We start from the raw sequence: 19,645 nt of genomic DNA, 5'->3' as shown, positions 1-19,645 counted from the left end.
CACAGAATGGCAGCTGAGATCTCCAGGTAGGCTGAGAAATGGCTCAGCCCCTCCTGACTACTCCACCGCTGCTCCATTCCAGGGCTGTGTGTGACTGTGTGGCCTGGCACTGCAAATATGACCCATGGCAAACCCAGGCAGCATGAATTAGCTAAAGCACATACCAGCCTCCATTGGTTTTATGTGCTCGTGTGTGATATCTGATGGACGCAGGCAGATGCAGAACAAATCAGCCTGGTATGGTACAAAATGGAACAAAACAGCCTGAATTGGCACAGTGGTTTTATGTCAGAGGAGCAACTTGCATCATTGTTCAAGCCTGCTTTTGAGCATGTACTGGGATATCTAAAGCCAGTTCAACTGTATGGTCAAAGCAAAAAAATATTTGTGGCCTTAGTACCTAACCTGTCACAGCCATGCAGGAGTTACTCTGGATTTATGAGTGTGCAAACACACCAGGATGATCTGCTTCGTTTTGCTGCCCTGGGCACTTCTGTGTCTGTCCCAGCTTACCAAACCTCTGCAAGTCTTTCCATGTAGTACACATTTCCTTGTGTCAGTCTGCTAGAACTGTATGAGTGAAAGTAAATTACACAACTAAAATATTAAATTCCTTAAATGTTGAATATCACACATAAAATTCAAGTACTACAACATATTTAATTACAAAAGTGTATCAATTCCATGAGAAAAGTAATGTATAAAAGCCTCCATTACAAGGTGGAATATTGTCCAGGCAGTTGGAAAATGGAAAAGAATTTTATTTGTGCAGCTTTTATTTTGCCACTATAACACCCTACTTATTTGCAATAAAAATTATTATTTTTCCATAGAACTCCTGCTTTGTTCAGTGCACTGAACCGGTAGTGCTCAGTGAGATGCTTGTTCAATGTTTCTTTTTATCATCATGTGAAAGCTCATAGTTCAGTGTTTTATTTACAGCAGATTGCACAGACTCTGCTCAGGCACAGAATATCACATCTCCTCATTGCTTTTACTATCACAATCATCCTTGCACTACGGTGTGCTTTTCTTTTTGATTAGTATTTTCTACAACTCCTATTACATATCCTTGCACTTTTGCACATCAAATTTTTATTTCTTTTGGATCAAAAGGAAACATAACCAAAGACTGGGGACAAATTCCTTCCTTGAAGAGACAGGAAGTACACAGCTGCAATGATCTCATGAGAATGGGAAATGCAAGCTTGAGTCTCTTAGGCTATAGAAGAAAATGAAGAAACATCCCTCAGTTCCTACACACCATGACCAGCTTTTGACAAAAGCAGACCCGACTGTTACTTGGTGTGGCACTCACATCTGCAGGCACCGTGTGTGCAACAAGGATCCTGAAGGAAGGTGTTTCCCACTTGGGCTCCCCAGGAAGGACCCATGGGGCTTCTCAGACTCCCCAAAGCAGGCAACAGTAATGCACATGCACAGAGACTCCTCAGACACCTTACAAATCACAGCTATGGCTTCCAGTGACAGAATCAAGCAAGGTTTTGCATATGAGATTCCCAGATTTGGTTCTCACTCCTTATGGCTTAGGGTAGCAGATGACTTAATTAATAGCAACAACTTTGTAAATCAGGCCATGCCTTTTCTGCTTCATCTGGAATTCTGAACTGGAGCAATACTTCAAAATATCAGCATCTTGAAGATTTAATAATTTGTCTACCTTAGAGTCTCGTTGTGTGTACTTATTTCAAGTGTGCATGGCCCAGGATAATGAATAGGTTGTTGTTTTGAAAAACATTACTACTAAACATTCCACTTCCAGCAGAGATTCAATGCAACAGATAATTCAACAGGTATTTGGTGGACATTTTGCAGGGGTGGTCCATGGACTAAGGGAACAATATCTGCATATTATATCAAAGGATGGAAAGGAGGGGATGGTGAGTGATGAAGTTATGTTGAGTAGCGTGGTACCTGGGTATGATGAAAATGGTATGGAGTAATGGGTGGAATGTGCTGGTTTCAGCTGAGTGGAGTTAATTTTCTGCACAGTGGCTGCTATGGGCTGTGTTTTGGATTTTTGCTGAACACAGAGTTGATAAGACAGAGATGTTTTTGTTATTGCTGAACAGGGCACACACAGAGCCAAGGCCTTTTCTGGTTTTCATACTGCCACGCTGGTGAGGAAGCTAGGGATGCATGTGAGGCTGGGAGGAGACACAGCCGGGACAGGTGACCCCAACTGATCAAAGGGATATTCCAGACCACAGAACATCATGATCAGTATGTAAAGTGGGGGAAGGAGGAAGGAAGAGGTGTTTGGAATGATGGCATTTTGTCTTCCCAAGTCCCCATTACATATGGCATGGCAGGGCCCTGCTCTCCTGGGACGGCTGAATACCTGTCTGCCCTTGGCGAGCAGTGAATTGATTCCTTGTTTTGTTTTGCTTGTGTGCAATGCTTCTGCTTTCCCTGTTTACCTTTATCTCAACCCATGGGTTCTCGTGCTTCTACCTTTCTGATTTTCTCCCCAAGCCCTGTGGTGGGAGAGTGAGTGAACAGCTGCATGGGGCCTGGTTGATAGCTGGGGTTAAATCCCAACATTGTCTCACTTTTTATTTGGAGATGGCTGTCTCATATTCTTCATGGCGTCTTTCAGGCAGTACAAATCTTAATGAGGAAATGACTGACATTAATAAGGCAGTAATGTGTTTTCATAGCCACCACTTAGTGGCAGATGCTTAGAATAACTAAGACACAGATAATGGACAATTAACAGAAAGATGATTTGGTTTCGTCCACCTATTTCTCATGAAGACATATATTCCTGAATGCAAAAACTGTATTCAAATCGTTGATAAGGAAAAAATATCTAATAGACAAGGAAACATGCATAAATAATACAAAGTTTTCCTTTTTTTAATCCAGAGGACATATGGATGCAATTGGTATTGTCAGTCAGCCAGCAAGTAACATTAATATCCTCTAAAAACATACTTCTACTCTACACAGAAAACTATTTTAAATTCAGCCTAGCACTTTGTACTCACTAATGGGCACAACTTCCCAGGCAAAGTTACTTGAAGACAAAAATAGCAGCTCAATTAGATGGGGACCAGTTGGCCATCTTGTCGCCATGACCACCTTGTACAAAGTTAAAGGCGTGTCTGTGCACTTTGCTGAACAAGGACAGCCTTTAACTGCCTTGCTGAACCAGGACATCAATTATTTGTGGATATTAAAAAAGGTATTATCTAATTCATTATGTAGTGAGACAGTTGTTAGCACAGTAAATTAGCTGGATGGTAGGTGGACTGTACATGCTCAGAATTAAAGCAATCACGGCGTTATTTTCTCTGATGAGGGTTTATTCACTCAAAGAGCAAGTAAAGGATGTAAATATGAGCAAACAGACACTTGTCACAGTAATATCTCAATTCTGGAGATGTTTTGCATTCGAGTTTGAAATCTGACTGCTTCAGGCCTCAAAAATCTGTAAGAAGGAGACATTATCCCTCACAGGAGCAGAGAAACAAAGGGTACAGGAGACCTATTTTGTCTGTCCAAACACCTGCAACACCCCAGGCTGAAATGCAGAGGTGAAAGGATGGGTAACCCCAATGAGGCACTGTGTTCCTGACTCATCAAGCAGCATCTGTGCAAAGGTAAACCAGGAGAGGGCAAGCCAGTGTACTTTCAAGAAGACAGACTTCTTCATTTTAATTTTTCAGATAAAATTAATATTTTTGACCTTGAAGATCCTGAAATATGTCCAAAATAAAATCATGTGACTCTCTGGGATACAGTATCAATTATTATAAACAAGATGATATCTGATATTTGAATTCTTTTTCAATGACTAGAGATACCTTTTTTTTCCAGGCAGTCAAATTTTTGGAGACTCTTTGGATACAATGGTCTTCTACTCTTTGAAGTCCGTAGGATACTACTGAACTCTTGAAATTCTCCTTCTTCCTTGAACTACACTAAATTGAAATATAGATTTTTGTGAGATCTCTTCTGAGATCTACAGTCTCTGTTGGTCAAAGTTCCTTTCACTTTTCCCAGTTGTGAGCTCAGAATTACCATGCCTGTGCTTTGCTGTGAACCACTGAAATAACTGATCTCTGTAAATGGTTTTTGCTTTAAATGTCCTTGCTCTGGAATCTTGTGAATGCACTCTGCTAGTGCACTATGGAGTAGCACAGATCTCCATGGTTTGAGAACAGCTGTGTCCAGTCTTCCTTACTCTTTTGACATTTAACTTTAATTTAATTATGTGGATAAAAAGCTTCCTCTGGGGAGTCTGGCACTGGGAATAGAAAACAGGCACCATACATTCAAACACAGATATTCTTAATCTCTTATCTCTAAAATGTCAGCCTCTCCTATTTCTAATCTATATTGTAGGATGAAAATGGTTAGTGTAAACACATTCAAAGCATCCTCAATTTAACATACAGCCTTTTGACTTGTGTTGACACCTACCCCTTCTCACAGGACTTCTAGGGTAAGACCTACTCAACCTGCTGTCTGTCACTGTGAAATTCTGACTCTCAGGCAGTTCATCTGCAGTAAGCAGAGAAAGGCAGGTACTTTCAGAGATAATTTATCCCCTCCAAAGACAGCTGTCTTCAAGACATGGAATGAGTTTGCCTCTGAAGGTGTGTTCCAGTTGAGCTCTTCACAGTTATATTCACTTTTGCTGGCAACCCCCTGCCACAGCCACCATCACAATTCTTGATGTCAGTGAGCTCAGATCAAATGCAACTCAGTGACTGGCAGTCAGCACACGGAATGATGCCTGCACTTAGCAGATACTTCTTCCCTTACAGCAACTGGTGAACAACATGGCAACCAGTCATAGTCTTTGATGGCCAGCTGGAAAGACATTTTCCCCAGGTAACATACTTTATATTACTGGAAAAATTACTCAGTTGCATCACTTCTTTTATGATGTGTCTCTGAGTGCTACTTGTGGTGATTCATTGTTGGACTGAGCTCCTCAGCTTTGTAAGTGTGGCTGCACAGCAGTCCATTGAGCCATTGGTTTATTGCCTTATCATTCAAAATAAATGACAGCCCAATTAATTTTTCAAACTTTTGTGTCAGAGCTTTTGCCAAGACCTGCTCATGGCTGTCACTTGGCAGAGGACATTACGATACCGTTTGGCATGTGCTTGGTAGGTGTGGAGTTACTCACTTCCTTCTGCTTCCAATAAGGACAAATAACATTGAGGGGTTCCCTTGAGAATTGCAGTAGTGGGTTGCCTGGGCTTAAGGCTTGATGAGCGATAGCAATTTTGTCCATAAATTGTAAGCTCAGACACCATGAGTTTTATAAACAGGAAGGAAATCAGGCTTTTAAATGGGTGTCTAAGATCCCAGTAGAAGGTGACTGGCTTCTTGCGCAGTGGATAATTGCAGGGATTTCAGTCACCACAGTTCAGGTATTAAAGGACTGTAATAAATTACACAAATTGCTGTAAAATCCAATATAGCCCCATAAAATAGTGAAAAAAATGCTAACATTTCTCAGTTGCTGACATGGTTATACAGATGGGTAATTAAACCATAGGGAAAAAAAATAGAAATTAACATCAAGTCTGGAAATACTGCAAGGAGGAATTGATAGCAGGTGCTATTTTGATCACTATTATTATTGGATACACTGTTTTCTAGTATAAGATATGATGATTAAATGCTTTAAGAGAAAAGCTAGCAAGTGGACTAATTATGTGGACAATGACTGTAATTTGGAAGATACTAGTTAACTTCATGAAAACAATATAAAGATACTTGAAAGAATTTAGTAAAAAAAAAAAAGTATAGAAATGCATGCAGAAAAATATATTCTGAAACAAGTATTATATGGAGAGGAAACATTTTAGGCCTTAAAAATATCCACGTTGGATAGGGCCCTTAGCAACCTGACCTAGTGCATAGTACCCCTGCTCATGGAAGCAAGGCTGAAACTATAACTTTAGAGGAATCCTTGCAACTCAAACCATTCCATGATGATTCTATGAATAAGGAATAACATGAGAAGTGCTTTTTACACTTATATTTTGGCAAAAAATGGGAAATTTGTCACTTCACACACAGAAATATCCCATTGTATGGTATGACTATGCTGACTTAAGCATATTAATGTCTCAATTAATTTCAACATTTTGGGATAAGAAAAAATGCCAAAAATTTGAGGGTATGGCAGTTTTGATAGGACAAGAATAAACATGTGTATCTGGGCTACATTAACTCTTGCTTCTTGAATTTTGAAGACAATGAAATTCAGCTACTGCAGTTTTCTCTGGACCATGTCCAGGTGGGTTCTGAGTGAGTGTCTCTGCAGATGGAGACTCCACAATCTCCCTTGGCAGTCTGAGCCTGTGCTCAGTCACTCTCACAGTGAAAAGGTGTTTCCTGATGTTAAGGAAACACCCCTGTGTTTCAGTTTGTGCCCATTGCCTCTGGTTCTGTTCCTGGGCACCACTGAGCAGAGCCTGGCTCTGTCCTCTGCATCCTCCGCTGGCTCTGTCCTCTTTGCAGCCTCCCTCTGGGTATTATATATGTTGGAAAAATCACTCATGAGTCTTCACTGATCCAAGGCCAAACAGTCTCAGCTCTTTCAGCTTTTCCTTATAGACCCAGTGCTCCAAAACTTAATCAGCTTAGTGATCCTCCACTAAACTTATTCCAGTTCGCCCATGTCTTATACTGGGGTGCTCAGAGCTAGATACAGCATCACACCATAGATGTGGTCCCACCAGTGCTGAGCAGAGGGGAAGAATCACCTTCTTTCTTAATGTCAGTGGTTGTGGAATTGGGTCCCTTAAAAATGGTGCAATTTAAAACTTTATAATTTAAAGCACACTAACAAAGCAGTGAAAGAAACCAATTAGGGAAAAAGTAAATGCCTAAACAGTAAGAAAAACATGACAATAATTTATAACCCTTGTAAATTAAACAGAAAAAAAAAGATGCCTGGATGGTACAGCAGTATCTGCTCTGAGAAATTATGGCAACTGAGCTAACTTAAGCCACTTGGATTTGTATTAAGCAGAACCAGATCTAAGCACTGGGAATAGACACTGGCAGTAGCAGAGGGAAAAACAATGTTAGAAAATGCAATATGTCTCTTCCATTTTTAACTTCTAGGAACATGTGTTGCTTCCTTTCTGAATGCTAGCAGATGTCAGCACCCTGCAGACTGGTTTCTCAGTGGAGGAGAAATCAGAGTGGATATACTCTAAACGCAAATTGAGTAATTTACATTTAGACACTCATCCTGGAGCGGAGATTGTCATAAATAACACGCAGGCGATCCCTTCTTTCAAGACACTCAGCCAAACACCAATGCCCTGTTCCCAGGGAGCAACTTCAATCAAAGATATTGGCCGAAAGCAAACTCTGCGGCCTCTCACACAGCGATGGCCTCATCAGAAAGGTGTATTAAAATGTCAGCAGGAAAGAGATGCCAATCTCTGCCTTTCCTAGCATACAATGACATTTTGAAAGCAGTGCCACCTGGTGACACCTGCCAAACAACACTGCTGCTGCTCAGCGGAGCATACACCACCTCAGAAATACTTCAGAGGAGGGTCTGGAATTGAACGAAACCAAAAAGAAAAAAACAAGTGGCTTTTTTATTTATTTCCTTCTATAATTCCTTGTCAAGTTTCCACATGCAAAAATCTTTTCTCTTTTTCTGAATAGTGGTGAGCGCAGGCGATGGTTTAATCACTGGCATCAGCTCCTGCCTGCTGGCACTGTAATTTATCTCAGCAGAGCGCAGCCTCCCCTGTGATAAGCTGCCATGCTACCACAAGTTATGAATCCTCTCACTAACAGTGAGGCCGACCCACAGCCAACAGCAGCGGGCTCGGTACAGAGCAGGTTTTGAAGCGCAGTGAAGCTGGTGCCGGAGTGATCACAGAGCTTTGGAATGCTGCAAACACCCAACACAATCTGGAACAGCGTCCCCTCCTCACAAGGCCAACGCAACAGTTTTGTTACGCTGGCCACCATGAGAGCCAGCCTGCTGCATCAGGAATGGGCCCCAGACAAATTTGTACATTGGGGTTTAGTTAGAGAAGGTGAGTCAGCTTTCTTCTGGTATTTTTTTTTTTTTTCCATTTCAGTTCCACATCAAACAATAAACTGTAAGTATAAGGGAGCCAAGAACCTGCAGGCTGAGAGGGAAGCCAAAGCAATCCCTTCTCCATAAGCATCTCAAAATATGGCAGGGCTGTTACACAAAGCAAAAACCTATTGCTTTAAACTGTCATATCCATCAGCTGCAGTAAATGTAGTCTTTTATCTGTCCTCTGAATCTATTTTTACCTGCCTATTCCCAAGCACCAAAATTCAGCCAGCAAAGAGAAATCTGTTGCTGCTGAAGGTCTGTGCAACTCTAATTCCCCTTAGGTCTTGCTATGCATGCCATCCTCTGTGTCCACCAAATGATTGACATTAATTACTTCAATCACAGCATGTACATTAGCTCTGTAGAAAAGGAAAAGGATTAAAGCAGGAACAAGTGGAGGAAATTTTCTGTAGGAGGATGCAGCACCTCCACATTCAATAGCAACTGCTGCTGGCGCAGTGTGTGCTGCTAAAACTGATGCCCATGCTGTGACCTACTCGGACACTTGTAAGCATCCAAACCATCACGGTGTCTATGTCCCAAGAATGGATGCATCATGCCATCCAAGCAGAAGTGAAAAGAAAAGAAGCTCGCAAATGCTTTGTGTTGAAGTGTTATTTTTCTTCCTCTTCTCACTTGAAATTCAAAAGACTCGATCATAAAAAGATTAGGAGTGGTCTCTGAAACACAGAACACCAGGTACACACCACAGAACACCAGGTACACATGCATATAATAAAAATATGAGAAAAGGAAATCACTTCTGGGTGTTTTTTGAGAAACAAACGTTCATTGAATTGGATATGGGAAGTGGTTTCATATCATCTAGTTGCTGAAGATGAGGGTAAGCCAAGAGAAGCCAAAGCACCATCATGAGAGGTTCAAAGCACTTTGGTCATTTTCTTGTTTCTCTTTAAAATGGGGATTTTTCTTCTTATTTAAAGAGCTATTAAAGCAAAGAGAGAGCTAGTGTCAATTCATACTCTGGATCTAAATATTTTAAAAGGCAAGCAATAACACTGAAAATATCTGGATGCATATATTCCACCATGAGTCATTATATTTTAATATTTCGGAGTCTGGCAAATCACCAAGTGCATCATCACTATCTACCCTGTGAGATAATTAAGTTTAAAAGTCATAACAAATGTAAAATAACACATAATGAAACAATCTAAAAGCTATGCATTCACATTTTCCTTGGAATATTTTCTGATTACCCTCTTGCAAATTGTCAGCTACCCAGAGATACTAAAATTGTTTGAATAATTTTAAGAGAAAAATCAAACACATTAACTTTTAATAGTACTTTATGAGACTCATAATTCTTTGGGATGTAATAACCTCTTATCCTACTGCGATTAGTCACTGGGATCCATCATGCTGGTCCCCTGGTTACTCAAAACAATCTAAATTTTGAGTAATACTGGAAAAGGTAATAGAGATCCAAAATTAATATGATCCTTTGTGCTTGTAATGTTACCCTAATGGAAGTAGGTTTTTTATAAGAATTAAAATTCATCAAGGAGCAAATGTGAAGGTCCAGAAGACGACATCATTTGTAGGAGATAACACTGTGACGGGACTCCGATACAAGGATTTAATTATTATCTTGAATAACCTCTGTCCTAATGACAGCTGTCTGAAACTATACTAGACACTGAAACTCCCTACTGCAAGAGGCAGGAAGACTGTGAATCCCTCAGCTTGATGGAGTGCAGGGAAATCTCCCACTACCATTAGCCAGCCCACAGCTCACCAAGCCCACCATCCCAGGCAGTGGCTGGTACTCTGTGCCTCACAAAAATCCACCATATTCCTCTCGCATTCTTGTCATTGGAACTGTTTATCAATTTAAGCCCTGCTTATCAATTTAATGCCTTGGCTAATTTCAACCCCAAAATAATGTTTGTTTACATAAATCTATTCACCATGGTAAAACAGCTCACGCTTGAGCGTTTCAAACGTTACCCTTTCAGTGGGAGACAGGATGGCAAGAGTAGATGTCCTATTGAAAACTAGCACACTCTCCAATTGCCTGTGTTAGTCCTGCCTGTCGGTAAGTGGTGATTAACACCCCGCTGGCTGCAGCTGTACTTCTCAATATAGCTTCTCTGAGTAGGAGGATGCACAGAGAGTACCTCATTACTATGTCTTTAAAGCTGTAAAGCAAGGAATAATGCAAAATAAATCCTTTAAACTAAAGGTCATAGACTAGAATATGTTGGCACGAACACCTGCTTGCACTTTTTAAAGAAAAAAAATCACAAAGACAAGTGATTTATCTGCTTTTATTTCGTTCCCTTTCATTGCAGGTATGCAGAGGCCGCACAACTGGATGTTAATAATTCTCAGCCACAGCAGTATGTTTTTATATAATGCCAGAAGAAAAGCTTAGGAGTTTAGCTAACAGGCTGCCTTGCTGGCTGAGACAGTAGAGCTGGCATTACCTATTTCTTCTCCTTGCCCCAAGCTTTTTGTTCACTGCAGACTGCAGAAGAACAGACCAGTCATCCTGTGCCCACCACACTTCCAACACTGAAAACTGTCTTCCAGTTCAAACTCACTTTGTGTGTACATTCAGTCTGTTAACTGATAGGTAAAACCTGGCTGTATTGCTAAGTTACAAATTCCAATAACCACACACTTATATGAGAGAAAATTACTGCCTGACAATGTAGAGAAATCTGCAGGGTCACCTCCTCAATAGATTTTGGTCTCCTTGTGGATAATGCTTCTGACCAGGGAGGATGTTGGTGGCTACCCTCAGTCTTTATCTTTTGCTGTCACTCACACAAGCTCAGGGGCCATGCAGTCACACAGACAAGGGTGGGTGACACTGTTGTGTGTAAAATCTAACAGTGCTTTGGTGTGGTCCCATCAATTTCTCTTCTAGGTGGAGATAAACCCTTTGCCAGACACACCCTGGGCTCTGCAGGGTGCTGCAGGTGTCCAGCCTCAGCACTTGGAGGGGGCATTGCCAGGCTAAGAGCAGGCACCCAGTCCTTTTCCAGGAGGACTCAGCATTCCTTGGAAAATCTAGTCTCACATATGAGCAGTGAATGTATCTAAAAATATAACCACAAATGAGTTAGGAAGAGTCTTCTTGCCCTATTACCTGCTGTGGGCATGTTGAAATGGATGCAGCTTCCACCACCACTCCATCTGTCACAGAGATGAAAGTCAGTCTTGGGCAGATGTTGAGGAAGAAAAATAAAAATAAGAAAGAAAATGTAACTTTTTCTATTGTAAAATGCAGGTGAACACAATGGGAAGAAATTATGATGTCCAACATCAGTTCAGAAGACTGAATGATTTTGTTACTATAGCTATACTATAATACATTAATATACTATATAAAGGAAGATACTAAAACCACTTACCTACTTTCTCTATCGTATCTAACTACTCACAACTTGTGACCCTGTTCATGAGAGTCCAGACACAGGTGGAGCCGATTGGCCACCAGACTCAAACAATCCTCACCAGAATCCAATCAAGCAATCACCCCAGGTAAACAATTCTCCAAGCACATTCCACATGAGAAAAACAAGGAGCAGAAATAGAAATTGTGTTCTCTTTCTTTCTCTCTGTGCACCCTATGAAAAATCCTGATAGAGAGAGAAATGTGCTGCCACATTTTTCTGGTGAAAGAGTCTGATTCGTTAGTATTTGAATAGGAAAGGTTTTTATGCAACTGAGCCTTTGCAAAGCAAAGTAATGTGATCCCATCTCCCACTGCTTCAGGAACTGAGCACAGCACCCCTTCAGATCACAAATGCATTGTCAGGCAATCATTTTCTCTCATATAAATCTGCAGTTACTAGTTTTGTAGCTTAGCAATATGGACTTTTTTATCTGTCGTGTTATGGATTGAAAGTTAGCACAAATAGACATGCAGATTCAATTGTCCCCAGAAAACACCACCTCTCACTGCACAGAATTATCCTCCCGGGCACAGGGTTCACCCATGTCCAAACTGGCCAAGAGGACTGAAGAGAACCCTTTCAGGAGGAGAACTGGGAAAACATTCACTTTGTGCTTCAGTGACTGAAAGAAACAGTATGTTGGAGACTGAGCAAGAGCTCTGGGAGCTCTGCAGAGCTGTGAGATGATGTCTTAAGTTTAGAAGTTGAAGACAGATTTTCTCTGCTTCCCTGTTGTCTTGCTGCTCAACCAAAAAGTTCTCAATGATAGCAGTCCTGACAGCCTCTGTGATCAACCAACATCTACTTTATACTCCAAAACACTTTACAGTATTATTATAATTTCAGAAATTATAGTGTTTCTATAAAATTCACAAAGCACTGCTGAACATAGAACCTGTGCCTTCTGTTTGTTTCTGAGCTGGCTTGTTCAGAAAGCAGGCACAGGGAGTCCTGCTGGGCCTAGGGATTATCCTTTCTAAGATCTCTGTTTGAATACTCCCACTGAGATGAAAGCTCTCCTTTCCACAGCAAATGAAAAAACATCCTGCTGGACCCTGAAAGACCAGCTTCTTCCATCTCCCAAAGTTCCACTGGGGCTGCATGAAGAACAGCCAGCAAAAGTCAAATTCAAGTAAGACTCTGGTACGGGCTGAAAGAAAATAGGCAGTGCTTTCAAGAATTCAAAGTTCTTGTGGAATTTGGAAGCTGCATGTGGGACACCACCCCTTAATTCAGTAGATTTACTGGCAGATCCTGGAACTCTCAAGATCTGCAGAAGCCAAGGGCACCGAGTGTCACTGGAGAATGACAGACAACTCTCTACTGCCCACCCAGCATCTCGGTGTTCCCTGTGTGTGCTGCCTCGGAGGCCTCAAGAGAAGGAGCTCTGCCTTCCCCTCATGTGAAACCTGGAAAAGACACAAGATGAAAAAAGGTCAAGGATATGATGGAACCAACCACTTAGGCATATAGCCTGTCCTGGCAACCCACTGGGTGTGTGGCATAATTCAGCTTTCTGAAGTGACATTTACTGTTTGCATTTCCCTCTAATACACATGGGATTACCTGACAAGTCACCTACACTACATATTCACCACTGCCCATCAGGATAATTAAATTGTCACCTAATGGGGGGAAGATCACAAGTAAAGGGAACAAACCTGATGTAAGAGCCAAGCCTGGACTACTGAACATTTTATTTGTCTTTTTACTTATTTTTAAAGAGAGAAAAATAGTCATGAAACATGTGCAAAACTGCAAAAATTTAGCACAGCTTCCCCTCAACATGTCGTTTACAGAAAGAAGCACAGAAAAAAAGTCATAATTAGAAGAACTAATCACATTTCCAGAATTGTAAGAAATAGAGTATTTATTCTTTTGAATATCTGGGAGACACTCAGTCTGGTTATGTCAGAAGGCTTTAGATTAGACTGGTAATGTAAATATGCCAAACTTGTCCACCTTTAGAGATGAAGTACAACTAAGATTAAGAAACATGTCACCAAGAAAAGCTTATGTACCGGAGGCTGCAGATTTGCAACTAGAATTCTCAAGGAATTCTTGGGGGAAAAGTCCTTATGGAAGAAAAAAGTGAGCTAAGTTCAGGAGAGTCCTGATTGCAGCAGTTCTTATTTAAACCCAGGAAGTATTTGGACGGTGACACCCTCTGCTTCCCACCATTGTTTTAAATCTGGAGATACCACAGGAATCTCTGGGTTGTTTCCAGACAATTGAGTTTACCTTCACTGAAGACCTCTGTCCCCTAGAATGAAGAAATCTAAAGGAATATCTAAAATTTCTATAATTTTGCAAGTGTTTTGGCTGAAATAGTGACTAGAGAAAGCCCTTAGGCAGTAGCAAACTACTCCCCTCTGAAAAAGCTGCACAGTGAGATGGCAGAACCAAATCTGAGCCTCAGTCGCTCACCACGAGGGTAACCCTACGGGGTAACTGCAACTAGTGAGGAACCAGCAGTGAGGAGGTGCCACGCCAGCCTGAGCCACACTGGCACAGACAGGGGATGATCCTGTTACGCTTTTTAATATATATTAAGCACAATTGTACTGTTTTTGATCCTATGAAGAATTATTATTCCTCCTTAATACATGGAAGGCATGGTTTACCATCAGCCACCAAAAGTCATTATGGAGATTACACCTGGCCTGAAGATGAGACAAAAAACTTAAATCACACCTGAACCATGGCATAATGTGGCTTTTCTCAATAATGAGAAAAATGCTTAATTAATAATACGTTTTTTTACTTTTCAAAGATTATGGTTTTTTTTAAGGTCTATGATTACATTTTAAAATTAGAAAAGGGAAAGGAGTACTATTTTTTGAGAGCCTCCATAATTTCACTTAGACCCCAAAGTAATTAATGCAGTAAGTTGCTTGGGAGTATCAATACAGACTGTCAAAACCAGTTTAACCTTTTTTAAATCTTCCTGATATTTTCATAGTTATTAACTACAACACAACAGTGCACTTCTGGGAGCTCCACACTTAATTACCTTTCATGGGTATGAAAAGTTTTATTTAAACATTCATACATATTCTCTTATGAAAGTGTATGTCTTGAAGCTACATTAATGCAAAACATGCACAAATAAAATGCATCTGTGTGATTTGTGGTAGCTTTTTGATGCATTAGAATGAAGACAACGAAAACTATGAAAAAAATCTGACATTTTTCTTAAAAAGATGTGCTTCTAGAATACATTCATAGTAAGTATTCTCCATATGCACAGCACTCAACTAAAAGATTTTAAGAAACAGCCTCATTCTATGTCATGGCAAAAAACAATACAAAACATATTGGTTATCGAACGGGTGGCATGAATTTTTCCTGAATATAAAGAAGCATTAAATTTCACCATGTGAGTCACCCAGCTGCCTTAACAAGAAAAAGTGCAAAGGATCACATTTTCTTAATTCTGCACTATGGATTCTTCATGAAGCCATTCCGCACAATCTTCATTTATTCATGCCACATGAAACACAAAACTTCCCAAATAGAAGGAAAGAAAAGCACCATTTAGAAATAATTATGGTTTACAAAGGTTAAAATGTTCTTTAATGAGATTTTAAATAAACATACAACACTTAGAATAGATGCTTATAAGCTGTTTGAAAATTTTTGTGCCAGGGACTGAATGCCATTCCTGCTAGGGATTGCCTTCAGGAACACACCTTCAGGAACACCTGCTACCTTCTTGCGGCGACAGAGAGGGTCAGCCCAATCAATCCAGGAGATCGATACAGCTGTAATCCTATTGTTTTTTGAAGCACGCCCTGCTATTTGAGAACAAATACAAACAGAAAACATAACTTTCAAGCAATGCATTGTATACAAGGGGCAAGCCACTCTCTTACTACTTTCTAACTAAATTTCAGAAGCTTCACTCTGTCACAACAGCACATTCATGAGCTCTACCAGAGATGTAAGAAAACAAAGAGAAGCTGTGTACAAGTTCAGCACTGGCTGCTGGGCCGGTGCAGCAAGCAGGTCTTTGGGGAAAAGCCTGAAGGGAGAGGGAAGCACTCAGTAGCAGCTTGGTGCCATGCAATTTATCACTGCACAGCCACAGGCTACAACATATGGTGCTCTCAGTGAAGCACCCGAAGGCAGCTTGGTAGGGCTCTATGAAGATCAATGATACACCAAAGAATACCATTAAAAGACACATTCATCTTTCTCCAATCAATAACAGCCTTAAAATGATCTCCGTGACACGCTATTCTTGCAAGCATTGCTGCTGGGCTTCTTCAGCTCACTTGTCATCCTCTCGCTCAAGTCTTATTACTGCCAACTACTCCACATGCTCCCCTTATAGTGGAGGAATTTGGCTTCCCCTGAAACTTAACAGACAGAATGAGGAAATATAAAAGTGACATCAAGTTCAATGAAGATACTGAAATGCATTCAGTCTCTTCAACAGCCTCTTATGGAAATGGTGTATGTGGCAAGCGATATTTTGTGTCTTCTCTCAGATCAAAAAGTCTACTCTTATACACCCTTCATGGATTCTAGCAAGCCATTGCCAAGGGGATTCAGAATTAATCAAAAGTATCTCAGATCTGAATAAAAAGCAATTAAAAAGAAAGACACAGCTGACTAAAAATGTAAAGCATAATTTATCTTTATGCACAAGCAAAGCATTGTGGGAATTTATATCCTCTCCATCAACAGGAATTCTTTTCCTCCTGCAATGGGCTTTATTCTCTGCATGGAAAACCAAGGGTCAGGCCCTAATGCACGGATGTACTGAAGCAGCATCTTGAGGATGCCAGAGTCCCATAAGTTTCGTGATCAGGCTGGCTGATGTCCCAGCTCCTGCACAAATGGGAACTGCTAGTGGCCTGTGTCCGTGCAGTTCAGCTGCCCTTAGGGTACCTCCTAGTGAGCACCCTGCAACCTCCTGGACCACAACAGGACAGGTTCTCTCTGTGGTCAGGGGAGCATAGAGAAGGGCAGTACTTCCCTTGCTTTTTGGAAAAATAGATAGGCAGTTTCCTTTTCCACACAGAGGCATCACTGAATCAGAGGATACCTGTGGGTCCTCAACCCTCCCACCAGGAAACGGTCTTTCTAGGCAATTCAGTATTCAGTCCCTGAAAAAACTAATACTATGGTTTTGCTTTGGCTGAGAGAAAACAAATGCTGCTGCTTGCCAGGGGCAAGGGGGCTAACACATGAGTTAACACATCCTAAAGAAATCCTTTTTATTTTTGTTGATCGAGATACTAAGTCAAGACATCTTAAGCATTAACGCCAGAGTGACGTTGCTTATCTGCTTTATAATGAGCTTGGTCAGCATGGTTAAGCAGGGTTTACCTTCACAATCTTGGGACAGTAACCCAAGGAAAGACCTCCCACAGTCAATGTCCAGCAGTAGCTCTGAAAAACTTCCCTCATCTATGACACACACTTGTCCCTAAGTTCACCATATCTGATTTACTGCTCCTTAGAACCATGTGGAGCACACATAGGAGGTCCTTTGCTTTCCTACTTAGCTGAAGTTTAGTTCTGCCTCATTAAAAACTTCACTGTAGCTATATGAATGAGATTTCATTAGGTTCTTGACAGATATTCATTTGGTAGAGGTCACAGTCATGACAATATATGACTGTTTTTACTGGACCTAAAACATAGCTCTGCCCAGCTATAAAGTTCAGATTTGAACCCACTGTGCTGGGAAATCCAAAACACAGGCATATGTTTGAATTCAGAATTGCACTTGAGGAAAGTTCTAGTATGGACTGAGCTGAGAGGCACCCCCTAGAACATCCAGAATTAGTAGCATTGCAACCGAGGCTTTGCCTGAGATGATTCTTCCATCTGATGCTAAAACTTGCAACTGTGAAAAGGCTTATATATACTTAAGAAACAATTACAGCTAGTGATGCAAAAATAATTCCCACACCAGAAATATTTCAGAAATTAGGAGAAAATATAACTTGATTTTGATTATAATTAGGTTTCCTGTGGATAGTTAAATGCTTTCTCATTTACCCTTTCATTCTAGCAGGGCAATCAGTCACCTGAATCTTTATGAACTGTGCACCATGGTGTACATGCAAAACTGGCTGGAGGCAGTCTCAGGACCAGCTTCTGCAAATGTGATGCCTCAGGCAGGAAATAGGCTTGGGGCACATACACATTAGAAAAAATTATAATAATTAAGGAACAAATCTTAGCTCCACTTTATTGCTTAAAATTAATGTAGTTATTATACTGAGCAACAGGACTTTTAATTTCTAATTACTGTATTTATTTTACTAAACAGATTTCAAAGTTGTTGCAAAAACCTGGATAATTGTTTCGCATGAGCAATTAAATATTAAGACTAAAGAAACCATATTTATCAGACAGTTATGTTAAAATGTGCAATTATTTAGGAAAACCAAAAAAGAATAAATAGTTTGCATTTCTAGCCTTTGGGAAAGGAATCACTTTTGGACTTTGTTATTAAAAGCGGAGAATTCTTCCTGTCTAAAATTCAGACTTGAGCTGGTTTAGAGAGCTGCTTGCAAACTGAATCCGTAGTTGTGGTGAACATGAAAATATCTAAGGAATGTTCATTCACCACTTAAAACAAACTGCTTTTGAGCATAAGACTCCTTGTGGAGATTTTATTTTCCTTTAAAGGGAAAGGAAATTTGGCAGGAAGTTGAAACAGGGCATAATGAAAAAAAATTAACTTCTCCAAATCTTTCTGTATTTGGTTCCATCCTATTGCAGCTTCTCTGCTTTGCAGGATGAATCAATAAAAGATATTTCCACTTTTAAAGGAACACAGAGTAGTTCTAGCAAGTACCCCATTTACTACAAGGAGGTAAATTAAGATGGGTCTTTGTGTTAGGTGCTTTGCATAGGCTCCCACTGAAGCTCACCAGCAACTCATTAGTGCTCCTCTAATTCCAAGGCAACTGCCTGCATTCCCATTTAAACACTGTATTTCACCTGTATTGAAAATAAAGTTTAATATATGCTTTGGGTTTTACTGTCATTTTTTTATTCTACTGGAAGTTGCACAGAGAAGGTAGGAGAGCATCTACCCCCAACTACTGCTATGGCTTCCATTTTGCAGCTCAGTTCTAAGTACCTCTTCCTGTGCTGTTTTTAACTTCAAGCATCTAAATAACATTTTAAAGAGAAGTGTTTCCTAGATCAGGACATTGATCTTTCATTGTGGTTTATCACTTTGAGACTGGAAATAAATGAAACCTTTTTTTAACCTTTAACTGTTAGGTGGCATGAGAATAGCTTCAAAAAATCACGCCAACTATCCCCTAGATATGTGTATGTATTTGTGCATCCACATGTGTTCATTTCAATGTATTATCAGTATTAACCAGCTGTTCCCTTTACTGAGTACAGGGAATACAAGCAATACTCTAAATGTTGACGTTGTCACATCTAATTGCCCAAAATAAACCTGACAATATTCCAGGGAAAACCACTGCAGGCATCACTACATATGCTCACTGAGGGAAGTCTAATGAAGAGTCAAAACAGAGCATGGAATGCCAGAAAACGCCAGTGTTCCCACCTAGGCTTTAAATAACACGGACTTTACCAAAAACTAGTGACTGCAAAATTTTGACTTCATAGATATTCCTCTCTCAGCTGCATATGAAGTTGTAGCTCCATGCAAGCACAAGTGAGCAGCTTGCCTGGTGCTTGCAATGATTTTTCATGAGGAAAAAAAAAAAATTAAGCACTGCAATATCTTACAGAAAGGGAACATTTTATTGGGAGGCTTACCTGACAAAGCCACTCATACCCTAGAAATCCAGACATGTTTTACAACTAACAGTTTTGTAAAAAAAGAGGCAATTTCAGAGCCAGAAACCCATGAGCACAAACATTCACCGACAATTTATAATTCTGTACCATAAATAGCTGGTCCATAATTCATTGACAAAGAGTTAATGAGAATATTTGTAACTAATACCCATAAGAAAGATAAGGGATGGTATAATGTGGTTTATACTTTCCTACAATACTTTTCAAGGACAGCAGGGAAAGGCTCCTGACAGCAAAAAGCAACAAGAAATATTGCACTGACCTACCAATTTCCTACAATCCCATCAAAGTAATCCAT

The 19,645-nt window shown here is 40.4% G+C and overlaps 1 protein-coding gene across 2 annotated transcripts in view; it reads right to left on the bottom strand.

Moving 5' to 3' along the window:
* HS6ST3 (heparan sulfate 6-O-sulfotransferase 3) overlaps positions 1-19,645 on the bottom strand; it is a 272,962-nt gene that overhangs the window by 22,588 nt on the left and 230,729 nt on the right. The window lies entirely within an intron of this gene.

The sequence above is a fragment of the Anomalospiza imberbis genome, chromosome 2, assembly GCF_031753505.1.
Source record: "Anomalospiza imberbis isolate Cuckoo-Finch-1a 21T00152 chromosome 2, ASM3175350v1, whole genome shotgun sequence".
Classification (NCBI taxonomy): Eukaryota; Metazoa; Chordata; class Aves; order Passeriformes; family Viduidae; genus Anomalospiza; species Anomalospiza imberbis.
This window is presented reverse-complemented; position numbering and strand designations above follow the sequence as displayed.